General features: G+C 46.8%; 1 protein-coding gene and 1 long non-coding RNA gene across 2 annotated transcripts in view; one reads left to right on the forward strand and one right to left on the reverse strand.

Moving 5' to 3' along the window:
- The window catches only part of PTGR1 (prostaglandin reductase 1), a 213,155-nt gene that overhangs the window by 113,295 nt on the left and 78,444 nt on the right, over positions 1–21,416 (forward strand). The gene's annotated exons all lie outside the window — the stretch shown is intronic.
- LOC309360395 lies at positions 7,101–20,688 on the reverse strand. The gene is made up of 2 exons (XR_014164097.1): positions 20,610–20,688; positions 7,101–7,201 (listed from the first exon to the last, which is right to left on the reverse strand). It is a non-coding gene; the product is annotated as an uncharacterized lncRNA (long non-coding RNA).

Consider the following 21,416-nt stretch of genomic DNA (forward strand, 5'->3'; position numbering starts at 1 on the left):
GGGTCTGGTTCTAGATTATAATGCTTTAGCAAATTAAATAAGGAGGGTCATCTAGTCCTTGCAATGCGGGAATATTCAGCTACCCCATATGGGGATTATTGAACCTGCGAGCGTGGGGATATCAGGGCTATACTCTCAGGTTCTGAGCTAATGCAGGGATTTTTTTCTCCCTTTATTCTTGCTCGATCAATTTATCATAGAGACCACAAGGGCCATCGAGTCCAACCCCCTGCCAAGCAGGAAACACCATCAGAGCACTCTAATTTGTTTCAGCAAGGAGTAAACTAGAGGCTTGCTGGGTTTTTTATTTTTTGCAGGCTCTCTATAAGTAGTAGCTCCTGCCTCTCCAGTATTGAGTTTTTTCCTCCCCCTTCTGCACTTGCTGTTCAGAGTTTTTAAAGAAATACTTAATGAGGGAACAGGGGACTGGAACTTGGGAGTCATTGCTTCAATAGCTTAAAAATACTTCATCTCGAGAAGGAAGGGCGGGGTCGGGTTGTGGCGTTTGAAGATTTTCAGCTTCTGAAGTGAAAATAAGAACTTCATGGTCTTGGGATGTTACATTAAATTAAAAGTACAGCAATAACCATATAAGAATGCAGGAATTCCCCCCACCCTTTCCTATTCCCTTTGAAGCCAAGCCAAATCAGATTAGTTTTCAGCAAGGAGAGTAAAAGAGAGGTTTGCTTTTTTTTTTGGCAGACTGGAAAGTGTAGGAGCTTCTATCTCCAGTATTCAGGTCCCCCCCCCCCTATTTTTCTGCACTGACAATCCTGAAGGAGACATGTTTTAAGAAATATGTAATGAGAATAGGGAACTAGAACTTGGGAGTTGTTGGTTTGATACCTTAACTTTCTTGGGAATTACAGCAACTATGTTTTTTCCCCTATCCAACATATGTTCTATTCACTACTCAAGATTGTTTGTTTTTTAAACAAACTGCAGATAACAATAGCAGCTTGTTTTCTTTGGGATTCCCTTCTGAAGCAACATCAGTTTTACCACCAGAAGTAGGATGATAGGTTTTCTGAAATTATATAGCTACTAGAGAACTTAAACTGGCTTGATGTGAATTGCATGCCTTGGGCCTAAAACCTATAAAATCAAAGGTATATAGCTGTAAAGGAAAAATGAGTGGGAGGGAGAAGGATAAAAGCAAGCTCTGGTCTGGTGCCAGTTGCTGGTTTCAGCTGCATGGGAAACCTGCAGGAAAGGTTGGGAAGGTATATAACCATCTATACAGCTGGTTGGAACATGCTTTAAGTAACCCATGAATACCCCACACAAGAATATGGTAGCTTTACCTGTAGGGAACTTAACTTGTTGGAGCAAAGCAGCCTCGAAGCTTTAAAAAGACCTAGCTGAAAAGCGGAAAAAAAAATGATTGGAAGGTACAGGGGGTGAGCTTTTCAAATTGTAGTTTAATGGTGGCTGCTGTATGGTCATGTAGCTGCAGAAAATAATGCAACCTTAACAGCCTTGTAAATAGATGAAAATATCTCTTTGTAAGATGCAAGAGGGCTCCAGTCAAACATTCTAGGCCAGATTATACACAAAATTAAAAAGCAGGATAATGCCACTTAAGAGCATTCATGGCTTTTTGTGCTTGATAGTGTAAAGCTGCTGTAAACATGATCTATCTCCCTCCCTTTTGAATCCCACCCAAGTTTTTGTTAGCTGGGGATGAAAGCAGTCAGAACAGAAAAGACAAACTATTCAAGCAAGCTTTTAAGTTGAAATATTTCTGCCTACAGTTAAGTCTTCCTTTAATCTTAGCCATTAGAAGCATGCTTATATCCAAGCCCAATGCAGCTTTTAAACCAGAATCTGAAGCAGCTTCACCCAGAGTTTTTGAAGTACTCATGTTTTGTTTTGGGGTGAGGGACCAGCCTCAAAAGTAAAGATTGACAATAAGACATTAAAACTTTTTACTACTGTACTGAAAATTTTTTACTTTCTTACTACCATCTTAAGTTGGAAGCTATGAGATTGGGAAGAAAGCAATGTTTTGTTATTTTTAAAGAAGTCATGAATTGCTATACCTATCCTGGGAAAATGCAATATAAACTTGTTACTTGTTACTTCTGGGACAAACAAGCTGATTGCATGGGTGGGGTCTGTGATGCAGTTTATCATACCCCACTTGCATTTTGGTTCTACCAGCAAATGAAAAAGAATGAAGGCTTTTGCTACCTTCAAAGAAACCTTTAAAGCAGTTCTTTTTTAGAGATGCTACATAAAGCACCTGTGCTAAAAATTAAAAATGCCATGTTGGGTACCCTTGTTCAGCTGCTACGACTTGTAGCTTCTCACGTCAGTTTTATATTCTTATACATAAAGTGCCATGCACACAGATGATGCTCTACAGTTTTAAATCTCTGGCATCAAATTGCATGCTGCAGTATTTACTGTTAACCCTTTCGAGGTAGCTTAATGACCTCACTTGTATATATATTTTAAAAGGTTTGTCCCTTTCCAAAGTGTAACCCACCCACACTTGAGTGTTCTTAAGGTCAGTAGCAATGGGAGACTGAAATGAAGTGTTAGGAGCAAATTAGATGCGCTAATAGCCAGCTGGAATGGAAGCTTCAGGTAACATAGTTGCTGTTGCTCAGGTGAGCAGGTGGAATAGCTGTTCCCATTTTTCTCGGTTGCAGCCTAGTTGCAAAGCCTGTTGATTGGGCAGCTGTGTAGCAGCCCTTGCAGGTGGCCTGAGGTAGACCAAAGTTGAGCTTTTTTGAAAATAGTGTTTGGGGAGCAGCCCATGGCCCCATCTGCCTGTTCCCTCCCCTCTTCCCTGCTTAGCTACACTTCTGTCATTGGGTGACTGGGGAAGGTTGCCTTGTGAGCATTCACCTTGCGGTGATAGGTGTGGCAATATACCAAAGTTACTGCTCTCTAGAACAAGTGTAGGTATGGCTTGTCCCCTGTATGGCATGTCTCACGTTGGAGAAAGGCAAAACTGGATGATTCCAATCACCAAAGACTTCTGAAGCTCCCTTTGTGTGCGGATAGCAATGTTTTTAGGAGTTTCTAAGCACTGTTATTGTTTGTCTCCTGTATGGCATGTCAAATGTTGGAAGAAATTGCACTCTTCTCCAATAACTGGCCACTTTTTTTTTTATTACTTTGAATTTTCTGGAGTCTGAATGTAGCCATGGGCTCCACCCGTTTTGCCAGGTTCTCTTTTTCACCCCTACAGGGAGGGCTGCCTGTATAGCAGGGTTGCAAACTACTTTTTGTAACACACTTCTACACTTGAGGAACAAAGGACATGCTTGAGCATTGTTTTACAGTACAACCAAGACACAGAACTTTACTTCCGAAAGCTACTTGGCAGGGCCTTCTTAAACATATCCAGTGCAAAACTCCTTCTGGTGCCCCCCCCCCCTTCCCCAGAGTTTTAGGGAGGGTGGCAGGGCTGGAGCGGGAGGGTGGCGGCTGGAGGACAGCTGGCTCTTACGGTGGGGAAGAGGCGGAGGCTGGACGCGGCGCATCGCGGCTCAGCTGGATGCTATGTGCCGTGGTGGCCACAGCAGATGGAGGTTCCGGAGGAGGCGGGTGAGGGCTGTGAATGATGCCGGGAGGTGCCGCATCTAGCCCTCTGCCTCTTACCTGGCACCACTAACGTCTGGTCAAGGTGCCCCTGCTTCTAGGGACAAATGTGCTCTTTCCACAAGCTCCTTAAGATGAGGAGGAAGGAGTGGCAGGCGATGAATGCCACTCTCCTTGTGGGTCTGTATCTGCTGCCCTCCGTCCAATCGGCTGCCCTGGCCCTCACGGGGCTGAGCCCCAGCACCGGTCCTTTCCTATGAAGCTTCCCATTCAGGAACTGTAGTTGCAGTTGAAATCCTGCCCGGTGCCTCAATGGCAGGTCCCCCAAGTTCTTCCATTTGCCCTGTAGAAAAAGGTAACTTGTTAGCTACTGTTACCAACTGTTCCAAAATGATACTCTAGTTCCCAACCAATCGGAAATGCCCTTTGGACTCTTGCTGCATGTACATTCATATTGTATAGGGTGGAACCCCCTTCAGAGATACTCCATTTGTCCATTGAGACTAATACTCCCTTCGATGGATTACCATTCTTTTTAATATCTGCCTTCTCAAATGTGTATTACGTAGTTCATGCTTCAAAATTTGCATGGCTTTTTGAGGATTAGAGATCATGCAGATGGTGTCATCTGCATAGAGATTCAATAAATGCTATTCACCCCTTTCCCTAGTGACCCCGATACATGGGTTATGATGCAGTGCCGCAGCTGGTGGCTCCAGGGAAATTGTGAAGGGGACTTTGAGATGGGACAACCCTGGTTTCGTGTCCCTTCCATTTTGAAGCAAGGGATGAGTCCGTGGCGTTCATACATGTGCTGGCTTTGTTGAAGTCATAGTAGCAAAACCATATATATGACTTGACACTGCTTTGGGACCTAAACCAAAGTTAAGAAGTTAACATGCAAAAGATGGACTTGGATAAACTTATAGATGAATTAAAACATTCTAATGTTTTTATTTTGTAATCTTTTAAGATAATTTAGTTTTCTGTTATGTTGCTTTGACTTTTTTCAACAGCTTTGAGATTTTTCCTAAAAATATAAAGTGGCATAGAAATAAAAGGGAAAAAATTAGAGTCACGTGCATTCTCCAAGCATGGGCTTACAATCTCTCCATCTAGCTTCTAAACGACTGTATTTTTCTTACTTTCCAGAGCTCGGCCTTCTACAGCTGTGAGCCCATGTCGTGAAGTTTGACAATTTTAGTCATGTCTGCTATTGGGCTAGAGTATTGTTTACAAGGGGGTTGGGAGAGGTTAGCCTGGGTGGCTAAGGACAGATAGAAATTCTTCCTGTTCTGTTTCCTTCATGAGCTGGTGACAGAAGCAGCAGATCACTCCTGCCCCGCTCACTCTTGAGTGCTCCTTGCTTCCCTAGACAGCAAAGGATTAGGCGAGTTGTCCTTGTCTTATTGCTTGCAGTTACTGTCTTGTTTCAAGATCCACCAGTCTGTACGCTCCGCTCTTTAGTAGGGTTGTGGAGCAGGGAGGCTGAGCCCAGTGGGAGCACAAATGGTGTGGAGAAAGCATTGGCTGCTCCTTGGAAGAAGAACAGCCATCGTTTATGCCTGCTCAGTTCTGGCCCAGCAAGGATGTTGTTTCCTTTACTGTAATCCCCCCTCTTCCCCACCCCTAGTAGTGCCCTATATGCAGGAAAGGTGTGTAGGGGAGAGGATGAACGGCTCCTTCCTAAGCCCTTGCTGATGCTGCACCAGCCCCAAGAGAAAGGGGGGCGTGGAAGCCGGCATTACACGAATGTAATTCTGAACACATTCTTGGAAGTTTGACACATCGGTGGGGGAGCATCTCCCAGGAATGAAAACACGCTTAGGAGGTTGTAAAGTGTTCAAATGGCCAAAGACAAAACCTTTTTAGGCTGAATTATGCCATTTTAGACCGTTGTTAACATTTTTGGTTCAGTTTACAGTGCAAGAGCACGTGTTGTTGCTGTATCTTTGGTTTTGCATCTTAGGATTTCTATGGAAATTGTTTCCATTTGGTTGTGTACTTTTTGATGTGTTTTTTTGTTTGACTTTTGTATTTGCTATTGTGTAAGCCCTCTGTTGTACACCGCCTTGAGCATGGTCCCAACTATGGCAAGGCTGCATACAAATAAAATGTGGATGATTCTGGATTCCAGCACTATCCAATTTAGCAGTGTTCACAGTGCATTCTAAAAGTCATTGCTTTACATCAAATGAAGTCTCTACTTAACTAGATAACTCCCATGGGACCATTAGCCAATCACATGAGAATTAATACAGAACTCGCTAGACTTTGGTTAACAACCAAATTTAAATACATAACAGGCCTGATGTGAGCTATAGAAAGCTTTAAATGCCATGTTGTTTAGTCATGTCCAACTCTCTGTGACCCCATGGACCAGAGCACACCAGGCACTCCTGTCTTCCACTGCCTCCCACAATTTGGTCAAACTCGGGTTGGTAGCTTCAAGAACACTGTCCAACCATCGTCCTCTGTCGTCCCATTTTCCTGGTCCACGTAATCTTTCCCAACATAGGTCTTCTCCAGGGAGTCTCCTCATGAGGTGGCCAAAGTCTTGGAGCCTCAGCTTCAGGGTCTGTCTTTCTAGTGAGCACTTGGGGCTGATTTCCCTTTGGCTCTGCTTTTTAAGATGCTGTCTAGGTTGGTCATTGCTTTTCTCCCAAGAAGCAGGCTTCTTTTAATTTTGGGACTGCTGTCACCACCTGCAATGATCATGGAACCCAAAAATGTCCCCATTTTTTTCGTAAACTGCTTGCAGCAGATCTCGTGGTCCTCACCAGACCCCCAATGTCAAAAGTGGTGGTTCTGTTCGACTACGAACCACCTGAAAGAGTTTCCTGGTCCTGTTTTCCAAAATACGATCACTGCTATTTCTGCAGTGTTGCCAAGGCTTTTTTAGAATGGAGCTTCCTCAAGAACTGAGGTGGTGTCCCTTGTTATGGGGCATGTTGGAATTGAAAAGTCAAGACAGATCAAACCCAGGCTGAGGGGCTGTTCTCCTCTCCAGTCCATGGGAACAGAGACTCAAAAATCGCTATCCACATACTCATTGGGCTATGTACCTGAACCACTGTAATTAATGCAATTCCCCCCCCCCCCCCGGTTTTCCTCCCAGGCACATCTTGCAAAAATACCTTGCAAAACAATTTAAGAATAGTTGGGGATTTACAGAAAGATCTTTCTATTTTACCTAATATATGTGGGGTTTCGTGTCAGCGTCGCTTGTGCAGGTTCTCTGCTGTTAGCAAGCAGGCTTTATACAGTTTCCTCCAGCAGCTGGTGTTTCACCTAAGCTGGAACAGTGGATATTCCCACTATTGCCTGCCTGCCCTCAAGCTCCTGGTCCCCTGCCCTACCTTTACTACTTGCCATTAATCCACCCTCTTTTGCGTCTTATCCACACTTGATCCCGGCCTCCTTTATCCAGCCACCCATGCTTTCCTGTGTCTGGGTGCTTTGCCCACAAAACCTGTTCCTGCAAAGCTGGACTGCAAAGCTGGCAGCTATTATAGGAACAATTACAAATGTACAACGGAGAGCAATCCAGTGCATCGCAAATTTTATTTTTGAAAGAACCTTTCAAAGATTTGTTAACCCCAGAGGCAATTTGTTTTAAGGCCAGCAATCCAGCAAATATTCCAGCCTTCCAAAGACGGCTGATAAACTGACGAGTAAGTCTTTTTCTTACGCCATCCCATGCTTTTGAGGCTGTTGCCAGCAAGTGCTCTGTTGATCACGACTTCCTTGCAGAGGCTCCCAAGGGAGGCTTTGTGCCACGGTGGCCAAAGCAGATGGAGGCTCCGGGTGTGGCTGAGGCGGGTGAGGGCTGTGAGTCATGCCGGGAGGTGCCGCATCCAGCCACCGCCTCTTACCTGGCACCACTAGCCTCTGGGCAAGATGCTCCTGCTTCTAGGGACAAATGTGCTCTTTCCACAAACTCCTTAAGGGGAGGAGGAGGCAGGAGTGGCAGGCGATGAATGCCACCCTCCTCCGTGTGGGTCTGTATCGGCTGCCCCCCTTCCAATCGGTTGCCCTGGCCCTTACGGCTGGCCAGTCCTTTCCTATGAAGCTTCCCATTCAGGAATTGTAGTTGCAATTCAATAAATGCTGCCCGGTTTCCCAAGTTCTTCTGTTTGCAGTGTAGAAAAAGGTAACTCGTTAGCTACTTTTATCAACTGTTCCAAAATGGTAACACCAGTTCCCAACCAATCGGAAATGCTCTTTGGACTCTTGCTGCATGTACATTCATGTTCCATAGGGTGGAACCCCTTCAGAGATACTCCATTTGTCCATTGAGACTAATACTCCCTTCAATGGATTACCATTCTTTTTAATATCTGCCTTCTCAAATGTGTATTACGTAGTTCATTCTTCACCATTTGCATGGCTTTTTGAGGATTAGAGATCATGCAGATGGTGTCCTCTGCATATAGATTCAATAAATGCTCTTAACCCCTTTCCCTAGTGACCCGATACATGGGTTATGATGCAGTGCCACGGCTGGTGGCTCCAGGGAAACTGAAGGGGACTTTGAGATGGGACAACTCTGCTTTTGTGTCCCTTCCATTTTGAAGCAAGGGATGAGTCTGTCGTTCATACACGTGCTGGCTTTGTTGAAGTCTTAGCAAAACCATATATATGACTTGACAATGCTTTGGGAATTAAACCAATTTGACATTCAAAAGATGGGCTTGGATAAACTTATAGATGAATTAAAACATTTTAACGTTTTTATTTTGAAACCTTTTAAGATATTTTAGTTTTTTGTTACGTTGCTTTGACTTTCTTCAACCACTTTTTCCCCTAAAAATATAAAGTGGTATAGAAATAAAACAAAAATTAGTCACGTGCATTTTCCAAGCATGGGCTTACAGTCTCTCCATCTAGCTTCTAAATGACTGTATTTTCCTTACTTTCCAGAGCTTGGCCTCTTGCAGCTGTGAGGCCATGCTAGGAAGTTTGACATTTTAGTCATGTCTGCTATTGGGCTAGAGTATTGTTTACAAGGGGGTTGGGAGAGGTTGATTTGCAGCAGATCCTGTGGTCCTCACCAGACCCCCAATGTCAAAGGTGGTTCTGTTAGACTACGAACCAGAAATAGTTTCCTGGAGCTGTTTTCCAAAATATGATCACTGCTATTTCTGCAGTGTTGCCAAGGCTTTTCAGGATGGAACCCTGCGCCTGAAGCTCACCATCCCTTGTTCTTGTTCTTCATCCTGTTGTTCTCCTGTTTGCTTCATGAGCTGGTGACAGAAGCAGCAGATCACTCCTGCCCCGCTCACTCTTGAGTGCTCCTTGCTTCCCTAGACAGCAAAGGATTAGGCGAGTTGTCCTTGTCTTATTGCTTGCAGTTACTGTCTTGTTTCAAGATCCACCAGTCTGTACGCTCCGCTCTTTAGTAGGGTTGTGGAGCAGGGAGGCTGAGCCCAGTGGGAGCACAAATGGTGTGGAGAAAGCATTGGCTGCTCCTTGGAAGAAGAACAGCCATGGTTTATGCCTGCTCAGTTCTGGCCCAGCAAGGATGATGTTTCCTTTGCTGTAATCCCCCCTCTTCCCCACCCCCAGTATATGCAGGGAAGGTGTGTAGGTCAGAGGATGAACGGCTCCTTACTTTAACCCCTTGCTGATGCTGCACCAGCCCCCCCCCCCCCGAGAAGGGGCGTGGAAGCCGGCATTACACGAATAATTCTGAACACATTCTTGGAAGCTTGGCACATCAGTGGGGGAGCATCTCCCCAGAATGAAAACACGCTTAGGTTGTAAAGTGTTCAGATGGCCATGGACAAAGAAAACTTTTAGGCTGCATTGTGCCTTTTTGGCCGTTGCTAAAAACAAACTTTTGTTCAGTTTACAGATTCAGCACATGCAAGAGCACGTGGTTGTTGCTGTATCTTTGGTTTTGCATCTTAGGATTTCTATGGAAATTGTTTCCATTTGGTTGTGTACTTTTTGATGTGTTTTTATTGCTTGACTTTTGTGTTTGTAATTGTGTAAGCCCTCTGTTGTACACCGCCTTGAGCGTGGTCCCAACTATGGCAAGGCTGCATACAAATAAAATGTGGGTGATTCTGGATTCCAGCACTATCCAATTTAGCAGTGTTCACAGTGCATTCTAAAAGTCATTGCTTTACATCAAATGAAGTCTCTACTTAACTAGATATCTCCCATGGGACCATTAGCCAATCACATGAGAATTGCTACAATTTGGTTACCAAACAACCAAATTTAAATACGTAACAGGTCTGATACGAGCAATATAAAGCTTTAAATGTCTTGCTCTTTAGTCATGTCCAACTCTTTGTGACCCCATGGACCAGAGCACGTGAGGCACTCCTGTCTTCCACTGCCTCCCACAGTTTGGTCAAACTCGCATTGGTAACTTCAAGAACACTGTCCAACCATCTCGTCCTCTGTCGTCCCATTTTCCTGGTTCGCGTAATCTTTCCCAACATCAGGACCCCAAATGTCAAAGGTGGTTCTGTTAGACTACGAACCACCTGAAAGGGTTTCCTGGGGCTGTTTTCCAAAATACAATCACTGCTATTTCTGCAGTGTTGCCAAGGCTTTTCAGAACGGAACTTCCTCAAGAACTGAGGTGGTGTCCCTGCTTATGGGGCATGTTGGAATTGAAAAGTCAGCACAGATCAAACCCAGGCTGAGGGGCCGTTCTCTCCAGTCTATGTGAACGGAGACTCAAAATTCCCTGTCCACGTACTCATTGGATATGTACCTGAACCACTGTAATTGATGCACCCCCCCCCACCTGTTTTCCTCCCAGGCACATCCCACAAAAATGCCTTACAAAACAAGTTGGGGATTTACCAAAAGACTAGTAAAACTTGACAACAAGGCAAAGGAATAAACAATACTGGTCAAAAATGATTAAATCAGTTTTTAAACAGTTTTGGGCAGCTTCGGCTTCCAAGGCTGCAGTTAACGCCCAGGGTTTGGTTTCCTACCCAGTAAAAGAGGCCTGGCAGTCCTTGGAGGCAGCTGTAGTCTGCCAGGGCCCTGCCCTAGGCCTGGTGGAGAGAGGCAGGGGGCAGCTCCCACAAGACCCACATCGGGTGGTGTTTTGTCCTGGGCAACCAGTGATCATGGATCAGGGAGATCTCGTCGCTCCGAGCCGACCTGAAGGGCTTGTTGGTAGGATGACCGCAATTCTTCTAGGTTGGAGCGGGGGGCTCCCCGACCGTACTGCCCCCCCATTCCAAACTACTGCATTTGAGGCCCCCTTGCTCTCGCCAGCTCCTCCTTGAGGTATCAACTCCCAAAGGGATGATGAGCTCCTTTGTGGCCCCTTTGTTGCCAGCCCCTCCCCCAGGGCATCCTGGCTTTATTTATTTTGATGTATTTTTTAAAAAAGATTTTCTTGGTTTACAAAAGTATTCAATGTCTCTCTTTTTCTTTAAAGTAGCATTTTTTTGCAAATCGGTTTCATTTCTTGAGACATTAGAAAGAAAAGGGGGAAAGAGTGGAGGGGGGAAAGGTGAGTGGGGGTGGGGTGGCAATGTTTCTATTTTACTTAATATATTTGGGGTTTGGTGTCAGCGTCGCTTTTGCAGGTTCTCTGCTGTTAGCAAGCGGGCTTTATACAGTTTCCTCCAGCAGCTGGTGTTCACCTAAGCTGGAGTAGTGGATATTCCCACTATTCCCTGCCTGCCCTCAAGCTCCTGGTCCCCTGCACTACCTTTACTGCTTGCCATCTAATCCACCCACTCTTGGTCTTAACCACGCTTGATCCTATCCTCCTTTATCCAGCCATCCATGCTATCCTGTGTCTGGGCTCTTTGCCCACAAAACCGAATTTTTACTCTAAAAGTCCGTTTGAGTTACACCCCCCCCCTCCCGGATTGCCATTTGCTCTGATGCAGCTTTAAAGAGTGGGTTTAATAACTGCTTTTTCATGCAGATCTGGGAAAGACTCCCTCCTGGGCAGAACTGCATTGGCCAGCCTATAGAGCCCATTGCCCATCCTGGCCTGGCTGGCTTTTAGGGGCCAGGATGGGCAAGAATCAAGGAGATAGGTGGTGGTTTCACCCAAGAAAGCCTCTTCACACCCTCACAGGTAACGGGTGGAAGTTGATCCCATACAACTTGACTAGACGGAACACCGGTATTCTCCGGCCCAGCTACCACGGTGCTGGAGCCTTCCCTCTTTCCGAATCTTATCAGCAAAAAACTTTGTGAAGTCATTGCAGGAGGTCTTGTGGTCAGCTTCAGGATCTGTCCTTCCAGTGAGCACTCAGGGCTGATTTCCTTCAGAATGGAGAGGTTTGATCTTCTTGCTATCCACGGGACTCTCAAGAGTCTCCTCCAGCACCGTAATTCAAAAGCACCAATTCTTTGGCAATCGGCCTTCTTGATGGTCCAGCTCTCACTTCTTACATCACTACTGGGAAAACCATAGTTTTAAGTATACGGACCTTTGTCAGCAAGGTGATGTCTCTACTTTTTAAGATGCTGTCTAGGTTGGTCATTGCTTTTCTTCCAAAAAGCAGGCCTCTTAATTTTGGGACTGCTGTCACCCCCTGCAGTGATCATGGAACCCAAGAAAGTCCCCAGTTTTTTTGTAAATTGCTTGCAGCAGATCTCGTGGTCCTCGCCAGACCCCCAATGTCAAAGGTGGTTCTGTTAGACTACGAACCACCTGAAAGGGTTTCCTGGTGCTGTTTTCCAAAATACGATCACTGCTATTTCTGCAGTGTTGCAAAGCCTTTTCAGTATGAAACTTCTTCAAGAACTGAGGTGGTGTCCCTTGTTTGTTTGTTGTTTTTGTGTGTGCTTCAAACCTTTTTGTAATGCAAAAAAGAACTGACACAAAGGCCTGATTTCATTGTGGGTTCTCGTAAAAAGGGGGTCGGGTGCAAGAGGTCTCAGTTCACAACAAATACTTTGTGTGCGGCCTTTGCGACCCAGCAGCTGCCACAGCAAAGTCCACACCCAGCCAGGCTTCCATCCCATCCAGGCAGACCAGAGTGCTGGTGGGCAAGGAAACCACAGGAAAGGAACTGAAACGGGAAACAAAATCTCCCACGTCACATACAAAGGGGAAGAGAGGACAAAAGGAAAATGCGGAAATGCTACATTTCTCTTCCATCTCCTCCCCATACATATTCCTCCTGGTTGTAACATTGCCAATAGAACCCAGTGAAAAGGTTTTTGGGATGAAAAAAGAAGGGTGCCTCAAGCAACAGTAATGAAGCCATGAATCAGATTGTGTGAGGAAGAGAGGAAGCTGCTCCTCTTCCTCTTGCAGCTGAAATACTCCAGGGGCATTTCTTGTGCGCAGCAGAATCTTGAGCGCATGCCTCCTCCTGACGCCTGTGTGTCAGCCGGAGGACGTCTCCCAGGCTGGACATCCCTTCATCAGCCAAGATGCCCATCTGGCACTGCCCTGCAATGACTCAGAGCAGCAGGCCCAAGTTGCCTCCCTAGCAAGGTGGGAATGGAGAGATGGGTTTCACCCGGCACTCGGTCCCAGTCTTCCTCCCATTCGGAACCAACCAGAACGAAGTCAGTTGTTGACATATTCAGGATGGAGAGCAGGAGGGGCTCCTCCTCCAAGGCTAGACATCGCTCCCACTAGACGCAGTGTCAGCAAGCCACCTGGGTGCCTTGAAAGGTGGACTGGATAAAAGGCAGGGAGCAGGAGGAGGCCCTCTGTGGCCACAGGGCATGCTGGCTGTGGGCTCCCCGTGGAAGGAGAGCCACCTGGGTTCTTCAGAGCAGCCGCAGGGAGGGTCTCCCATCCCAGGGACAGGGAGAAGGTGTTGCCCCTTGTTATGGGGCATGTTGGAATTGAAAAGGCAAGACAGATCAACCCCAGGCTGAGGGGACGTTCTCCTCTCCAGTCCATGTGAACAGAGACTCAAAATTTGATATCCACATACTCACTGGATATGTACACGAACCACTGTAATTGATGCAAACCTCCCCTCCCCCCCAGTTTTCCTCCCAGGCGCATCCTGCAAAAATGCCTTACAAAACAAGTTAAAAACAGTTGGGGATTTACAAAAAGACTAGTAAAACTTGACGACAAGGCAAAAAAAATAAACAGCAATACCTCTGAAAGTTAATGTCTGTTGCAAAGAATTAAATCAATTTTTACATAGTTTTGGGCCATTTGGGCAGCTTCAGCTTTCAAGGCTGCAGTTAACTTCCAGGGCGTCCTATCCAGTAGCCTGGGTGGCTAAGGACAGAGATAGAAGTAACATACCAAAGAGTGGATAGGGGAAGCATTTGACCCCTGGGCCTGAAGCTCACCATCCCTCCTCCTTGTTCTTCATCATCTGGTTCTTCCTGTTTCCTTCATGAGCTGGTGACAGAACCAGCAGATCACTCCTACCCCGCTCACTCTTGAGTGCTCCTTGTTTCCCTTGACAGCAAAGGACTAGGGGAGTTGTCCTTGTCTAGTTGCTTGCAGTTGTGTGGCGAGTTCCCGCCCCCCACCAGGATAAAGACATGAGACACCATAATTTAAGGTTAATTGGGCGAATTACGCCACAACTTTATTGAATTCAGGAATTGGCTTAGGCATTGGTCCTATCGACTATCCGGCTTCAGCCCATTTGCTGGAGACACGGGGAAGGGTTAACACTATATCGGGGGAGTCTCCTGCAGAGCCACTTCGACTCGGAGCTCCCCCGGGTCACCGCTCGGGGGCGTGCCTTTGGCCCACACCTCAATAGGCTTCGGACAGGGCCACACCCCGGAGTCCTTTAACGGACCACCCTTCGCTCACTCGGGGGAGGTGATGGCGTTCCTCCCCCCCATCCTCTTAACCCTTTCTTACCAATGCCTACCGCCACATGAGCAACCGCTCGCCGCCAATACTCTCATGCCTGAAACCAATCCCTTATCCCCATTGCTATATCCCATAGCCAAACATTTCCAGCATCTGAAAGATGCACACCATCAAACCGGTAGAGGGCCTCACAGTTGAAACGAATGCCCGGGTGTTCAATGACCATCGCACCCAGGGCCGCCACTCTACGCACCACCGCCCGATCCAAGGCTTTCCTAGCCCTATTCATGGCTATCGGGCATCTGCAATTTCTCCAGACCTGCCTCTCCATCAAAGAGGCCCAAATAATTGTGACGTTCGGGTAAGAGGCTTTAAGCTCCTCAAAGTCACTAAATATGTTCCACTGCAAATCGTCTGCCTTTCTGTAAGCTAGGTCATTTTCTCCTAATTGTATCAGTAAAGCATATGGGGGGCCCTCTGCTGCGACTCTGGTCTTAAATGCGGGCAACATCTCAGCCCAGCGCATTTCCCTCCGCGAGATCCAGGATATAGTGATGCCAGGCGGTAAGCCATGGCGCGGCCTGAGATCGGAATTGATGGCGCGGACCCTGGCCCAATGTACGATGCTGTGCCCCCATATCTCCTGTATCTCCTGTAAGAAATTGAGAGAACAGGCCATGGTCAGTCAAGCCCCAGCTGGATTGTCATAAATATTTTCTCACATAGCGTTTGTAAGCATCCGATTTCCAGTGGCCTAGGTCCTTAATCCTCTCAGTCGTAAGGCCCAGGTGCATTGCTGTGGTGGCCGCTCCTATCCTAAAGGAGTGAGCCGCGAAATCTGCAGGGGGAAGGCGCATAACACGAGTGAACTGGTGACGCGTCAGGGGTATGCCATATGCATGGATCAATAATGGCCCTGTCAAATTAGGCCTTAGAAATAAGCGCCTGGTGTCCTTAACTGGACACGGGCCTGGTTCTCCGGTTGCCAAGAGCCGAACCAGAGCCCCCCTCTTGTACTGGTCTGTTTTGGAACTACGTATCCGTAAAACTAAATCTTCCCGTGGAAGTGTAACATTGCTTAATAGCAAACCCCGGGAGAAGCCGCGCTGACCCTCTTCATAAACCACCTCCCCCACACGCATTGCGCCGAAAAAGGCGATTGAGTATGCCGCTGAAAATAAGCGCGCCTCATACTTAGACCAACAGACCGTTCTCAGCTTTTTATGAATTTGGAAAAGAATGTCGAATGATATTGGCCTCATATCGTGGCTTGGGGGCTGCAGAAAGAGATTGCTGCAGCCTGTAGGTTGAGGGTTTTATGGGCACGGCCCAAGCGTCTCAAGTATACTAAGTAGGATAAGACCTCTGACTTAACGGGAGGGGCATTACTACTGGCGGCATGGGTTTTGTTGCGAAACTTTAGGAAATCCGGCCATGACTTCTTATAAGATCTTAATGTGGAAGGCGCCAATGAGGCTAATACTCCCTGAATCATTTCTGGTTCCCAAGACTCTGGTCCCCAAGTCTCCACAGATGTTCCGGGAACGGCTGAGGTAGCGGCTGAGCGTCCGGTGCTAACGAGCGGAAGTGGTCCATCTGAAAACGAGATAGGGCATCCGCGATGTTATTGTTAATATCAGGCACAAATTTGGTGGAGAAGTGGATATTAAGTTCTAAACACCGGAGAACGAAGGAACGCAGAAGAGCACCTACTCTTGGGGGCTGTGCGTGAAAAGTACTCCTACTGCCTGGTTGTCGGTGTGGAAGCAAACCCTATGGTTACTAAAGGCCTCAGACCACAAGTGCACTGCCACTACAATTGGAAAGAATTCTAGGTTAGATCTCTGGTTATGGGCCCCCCCCCTTCCAGGCTGCGGGCCAACGCTGGGCACACCATTGCCCCTTAAAGTAAACTGCAAACGCAAGGGAGCCTGAAGCATCTGAATGCACCTGAAAGTCCACCTGCAGCGACAAGTTCTCCTGCCACAAGGAAATACTGTTCGCCCGCAGCCTGTAAGGGCCAGTTCTAAAGCGAAGCGCCCAGTCCAGGAAGGTACTGAATGCCTCAAAGGCTGCACAGGCCACTGAGCAACCCATGGGCATCGCTTTGTCCACAAAATAAGCCCCTTCGAATTTGAAACCAAGCCACCGGAAGTCTTCGGGATGAAATGGCAGGAGTCTAAAGGCCGACTCAATGTCACATTTTGCCAGCAGCGCGCCTTTACTGAATTTGCGAATAATTTTGACCGCTTGGTCAAAAGTGGCATATCTCACAGCACAAAGTTCCTGGCACCACTAGCCTCTGGGCAAGGTGCCCTTGCTTCTAGGGACAAATGTGCTCTTTCCACAAACTCCTTAAGGGGAGGAGGAGGCAGGAGTGGCAGGCGATGAATGCCACTCTCTTCCTCGTGGGTCTGTATCTGCTGTCCCCCTTCCAGTCTGCTGCCCTGGTCCTTTCCTATGAAGCTTCCCATGCAGGAACTCTAGTTGCAATTCAAGAAATCCTGCCCAGTGCCTCAATGGCAGGTCCCCCAAGTCCTTGCGTTTGCACTGTAGAAAAATGTAACTCGTTAGCTACTGTTACCAACTGTTCCAAAATGATACTCTACTTCCCAACCAATCTGAAATGCTCTTGCTGCATGTACATTCATATTCCATAGGGTGGAACCCCCTTCAGAGATGCTCCATTTGTCCTTTGAGAGTAATACTCCCTTCCATGTATTACCATTCTTTGTAAGACCTGCCTTCTCAAATGTGTATTACGTAGTTCATTCTTCACAATTTGCATGGCTTTTTGAGGATTAGAGATCATGCAGATAGATCACTACATTAGAATGGATCTCTCTTGCCCATAGGACAGGAAAATCATCTCTCCAAAGGCATTGGATCAGATATAGATTCGGGAGCCTATGCCTTAAGGACAACCAGTAACAAAGGCTGCGCCTCCAAAGAGTATTTTCTAAAGATGTAGTTTTTAATTCTAAGCGAATAGCTGCGTTACTAACGCACTGTGGAAGTTTTAGCAGTCTTAGAAATTGATTTTGGATTACCTCCAAGGGCAACAAGTTTACTGCGCTCCCCCATAAAGGAACAGCATATTCCAATGTTGCAATTACGTTAGCTTTGAATACTTTCAGGGCAGATGGAACATGAAGAGCCCTGTCCGAAAAGAAAAAGCGCAAAAGCGCAAAGGATAGGGCCTATGTGCAATATGCGCCTTCCAACCCAGATTATATTGGAGAAAAACTCCCAGGTCTTGAAATTTATAGACCTGTTCAATAGGTTTTCCATCTAATTGCCATTTATAGGATTTCTGACTTTTTCAGAAAATTAGTACTTTTGATTTAGATTTATTTATAGTAAGGGAATTGGTTTTACAGTATGAAACAAAAAAAAAATTAATGCTCTCATGAGGCCAATTCTTGAGAAGGATAAAATCACAGCATCATCAGCATAGAGTAATAATGGGCAACGATAGTTTGCGAGACGGGGGGCATGGATGATTTCCTGAGATTCAGCCAATGGTATCCTCATGTCACTAATGAATAAATTGAAAAGGAGCTAGGATACATCCTTGTCGGACTCCTCTGTTGATGGGCACAAGAGTTTGTGAGATCGCCGGCTGGGGTTATTCTCACCCTAGCAGCCGAACCCTCATGCAGCTGGATGTTCCATAAAAGTCTTCTATCAATTCCCCATCAGGTCAACTTTTCCCAGAGTAACCTTCTGGGGATGCTGTCAAATGCAGCCTTAAGGTCGATAAAAGCACAAAGTTGGCCTTGGTTTGAAGAGGAATATTTTCGGGCTAGATGGTGCAAGGCTAAAACATGGTCTGTAGTTGACTGGTTCAGTCTGAATCCTGCTTGCTCGGGGCCTATCAGTTTCTTTTCTTCAGCCCATTGGGTAAGTCTATTCAGCAGAAAACGTGCGTATATCTTTCCAACTATTGACAGTAGACTAATATTCCTATAATGCTCCGGATCGTCTGGGGAGCCTTTTTTATATATTGGAATTATAATAGCGTCCTTCCATATTTTTGGCACCCTTCCAGTTGCATTAATAGCATCGAAAGTAACAGCCAGGATTTTTGCCCACCAGTCAGAATGTAGTTTTATGGCTTCCGCCGGAACCAAATCTGGCCCAGGGGCTTTGGCGATTTTAAGTTTAGAGATTAAATTCAAGATTTCATCGGGGTCGGTAGGAGACCAGATGGGGAGATGATCAAATACATCATCAAGAGCGTTGGTATTGGGTTCTGGTGATGCAAAATATTTCCTTAAAAAGAATTCCCAGACCGGGGCAGGAATTATTGTTAAGGGGTATCTCCTTGATCTTCTATTAACCAATTGCCAAAATTGCCATGAGCTACATGAACTAGAGGCGACTATAAGAGCCTCTCAGCGATAGCAGCAGATCTTGTGGTCGTACCGGACCCCCAATGTCAAAGGTATGTACCTGAGCCACTGTAATTGATGCAACTCCCGCCCCCTGGTTTTCCTCCCAGGCAAAAATAACTTACAAAACAAGTTAAGAAAAGTTGGGGATTTACAGAAAGACTAGTAAAACTTCACAACAAGGCAAAAGAATCAAGAAACAGCAATACCTGTGAAAGTTAATATTTGTCGAAAGCGATTAAATCAATTTTTAAACACTTTTGGACCATTTGGGCAGCTTCCGCTTCCAAGGCTGCAGTTAACGCCCAGGGTTGGGTTTCCTACCCAGTAGAAAAGGCCTGGCAGTCCTTGGAGGCAGCTGTAGTCTGCCAGGGCCCTGCCCTAGGCCTGGTGAAGAAAGGCAGGGGGCAGCTCCCACAAGACCCCCAGTGGGTGTTTTGTCCTGGGCAACCAGCGATCATGGATCAGGGAGATCTCGCTCCCAGCTGACCTGAAGGGCTGGCTTGTAGGATGACCGCAATTCCCCCAGGCTGGAGCAGGGGGGGGGCTCCCCTGCTGTGAACGGGCCCCCTTGCTGTGAACGGGCCCCCTTGCTCTCGCCAGCTCCTCCTTCCGGGCACATTTTTCAGACCACCCCCCCCCCCCGGGCCTGGCTGACGCCCTCATCCCACCACTGAGGCATCAACTCCCAAAGGGGATGATGAGCTCCTTTGTGGCCCCTTTCGTACCAGCCCCTCTCCCAGGGCAGCCTGGCTTTATTTATTTTAATGTCTCTTTATTAAAGATTTTCTTGGTTTACAAAAGTATGCAATGTCTCTTTTCTTTCAAGCAACATTTTTTGCAAATCAGTTTCATTTCTTGAGACATTAGATAGAGAAGGGGGAAAGAATGGAGGGGGGGGGAGGTGAGTAGGGGTGGGGTGGCGATGTTTCTATTTTACCTAATATATGTGGGGTTTTGTGTCAGCGTCGCTTTTGCAGGTTCTCTGCTGTTAGCAAGCGGGCTTTATACAGTTTCCTCCAGCAGCTGGTGTTCACCTAAGCTGGAGTAGTGGATATTCCCACTATTCCCTGCCTGCCCTCAAGCTCCTGGTCCCCTGCCCTACCTTTACTACTTGCCATCTAATCCACCCACTCTTGGTCTTAACCACGCTTGATCCCACTATTCCCTGCCTGCCTGCCTGCCCCCAAGCTCCTGGTCCTTTGCACCACCTTTACTGCTTGCCATCTAATCCACCCTCTCTTTATCCAGCCTCCTTTATCCAGCCTTCCATGCTTTCCTGTGTCTGGGCGCTTTGCCCATAAAACCCAGCAACTCCCTCCCCCGCCCCCCCATTTTTCTTCCCGCAAAAATACCTTACAAAACAAGTTAAAAAAAGTTGGGGATTTAGAAAAAGACTAGTAAAACTTGACAACAAGGCAAAAGAAGAAACAAACAGCAATACCTCTGAAAGTTAATATTTGTCAAAAATGATTAAATTAATTTTTAAACAGCTTTGGGCCGTTTGGGCAGCTTCAGCTTCCAAGGCTGCAGTTGGAACTTCCAGGGATTTGCCCAGTAGAAGAGGCCTGGCAGCCCTTGGAGGCAGCTGTAGTCTGAGGCTGAGGGGATGTTCTCATTCCCAGCAGTCCATGTGAACAGAGACTAGGTAGTCACATTCTCCTTGGGCTTGGTGCCTGAACCCCACTGTAGTTTCTGTTGCACTACAAACTACATGGAAGAGTCCCCTGGTGAAGGTCCTCTTCGCTGTGCTTATCGCCATCTCAGTAATTGTTTTATCACCCCCCCCCCCGTTTTAGGGGAAATCCTAACTGAGACCCTGTACCCTAGTGCATCCCCCCCTGTGCAGCCTGATCCAGCCATTCTGTTGGGAGCACTGTCCCAATTTGCAATTCAGCAAATATTCCAGCCTTCCAAAGACGGCTGTTAAACTGAAGACTGAGAAGTAAGTCTTTTCTTTATGCTATCCCATGCTTTTGAGGATGTTGCCCGCAGACACCTTGTGCCCTGGTGGCCACAGCAGTCTCCGGGAGTGGTGGGTGAGGGCTGTGAGTGATGCCGGGAGGTGCCACGTCCAGCCTCCGCCTCTTACCTGGCACCACTAGCCTCTGGGCAAGATGATCCTGCTTCTAGGGACAAATGTGCTCTTTCCACAAACTCCTTAAGGGGAGGAGGAGGCAGGAGTGGCAGGCGATGAAGGCCACCCTCCTCCGTGTGGGTCTGTATCTGCTGTCCCCCTTTCAATCGGCTGCCCTGAGCCCCAGCCCCATAAGGTCCTTTCCCATGAAGCTTCCCATACAGGAACTGTAGTATCAATTCAAGAAATCCTGCCCAGTGTCTCAATGGCAGGTCCCCCAAGTTACTCCTTTTGCACTGTAGAAAAAGGTAACTTGTTAGCTACTGTTACAAACGGTTCCAAATTGATACTCTAGTTCCCAACCAATCGCAAATGCTCTTTGGACTCTTTGCTGCATGTACTTTCATATTCCATAGGGTGCAACCCACTTCAGAGATACTCCATTGGTCCATTGAGACTAATACTCCCTTCCATGTATTACCATTCTTTTTAAGACGTGCCTTCTCAAATGTGTATTATGTAGTTCATTCTTCACAATTTGCATGGCTTTTTGAGAGGATTAGAGATCATGCAGATGGCGTCATCTGCATAGAGATTCAATAAATGCTCTTCACCCCTTTCCCTAGTGACCCCTGATACA

Source organism: Podarcis melisellensis, assembly GCF_964234715.1.
Source record: "Podarcis melisellensis genome assembly, chromosome: 17".
Classification (NCBI taxonomy): domain Eukaryota; kingdom Metazoa; phylum Chordata; class Lepidosauria; order Squamata; family Lacertidae; genus Podarcis; species Podarcis melisellensis.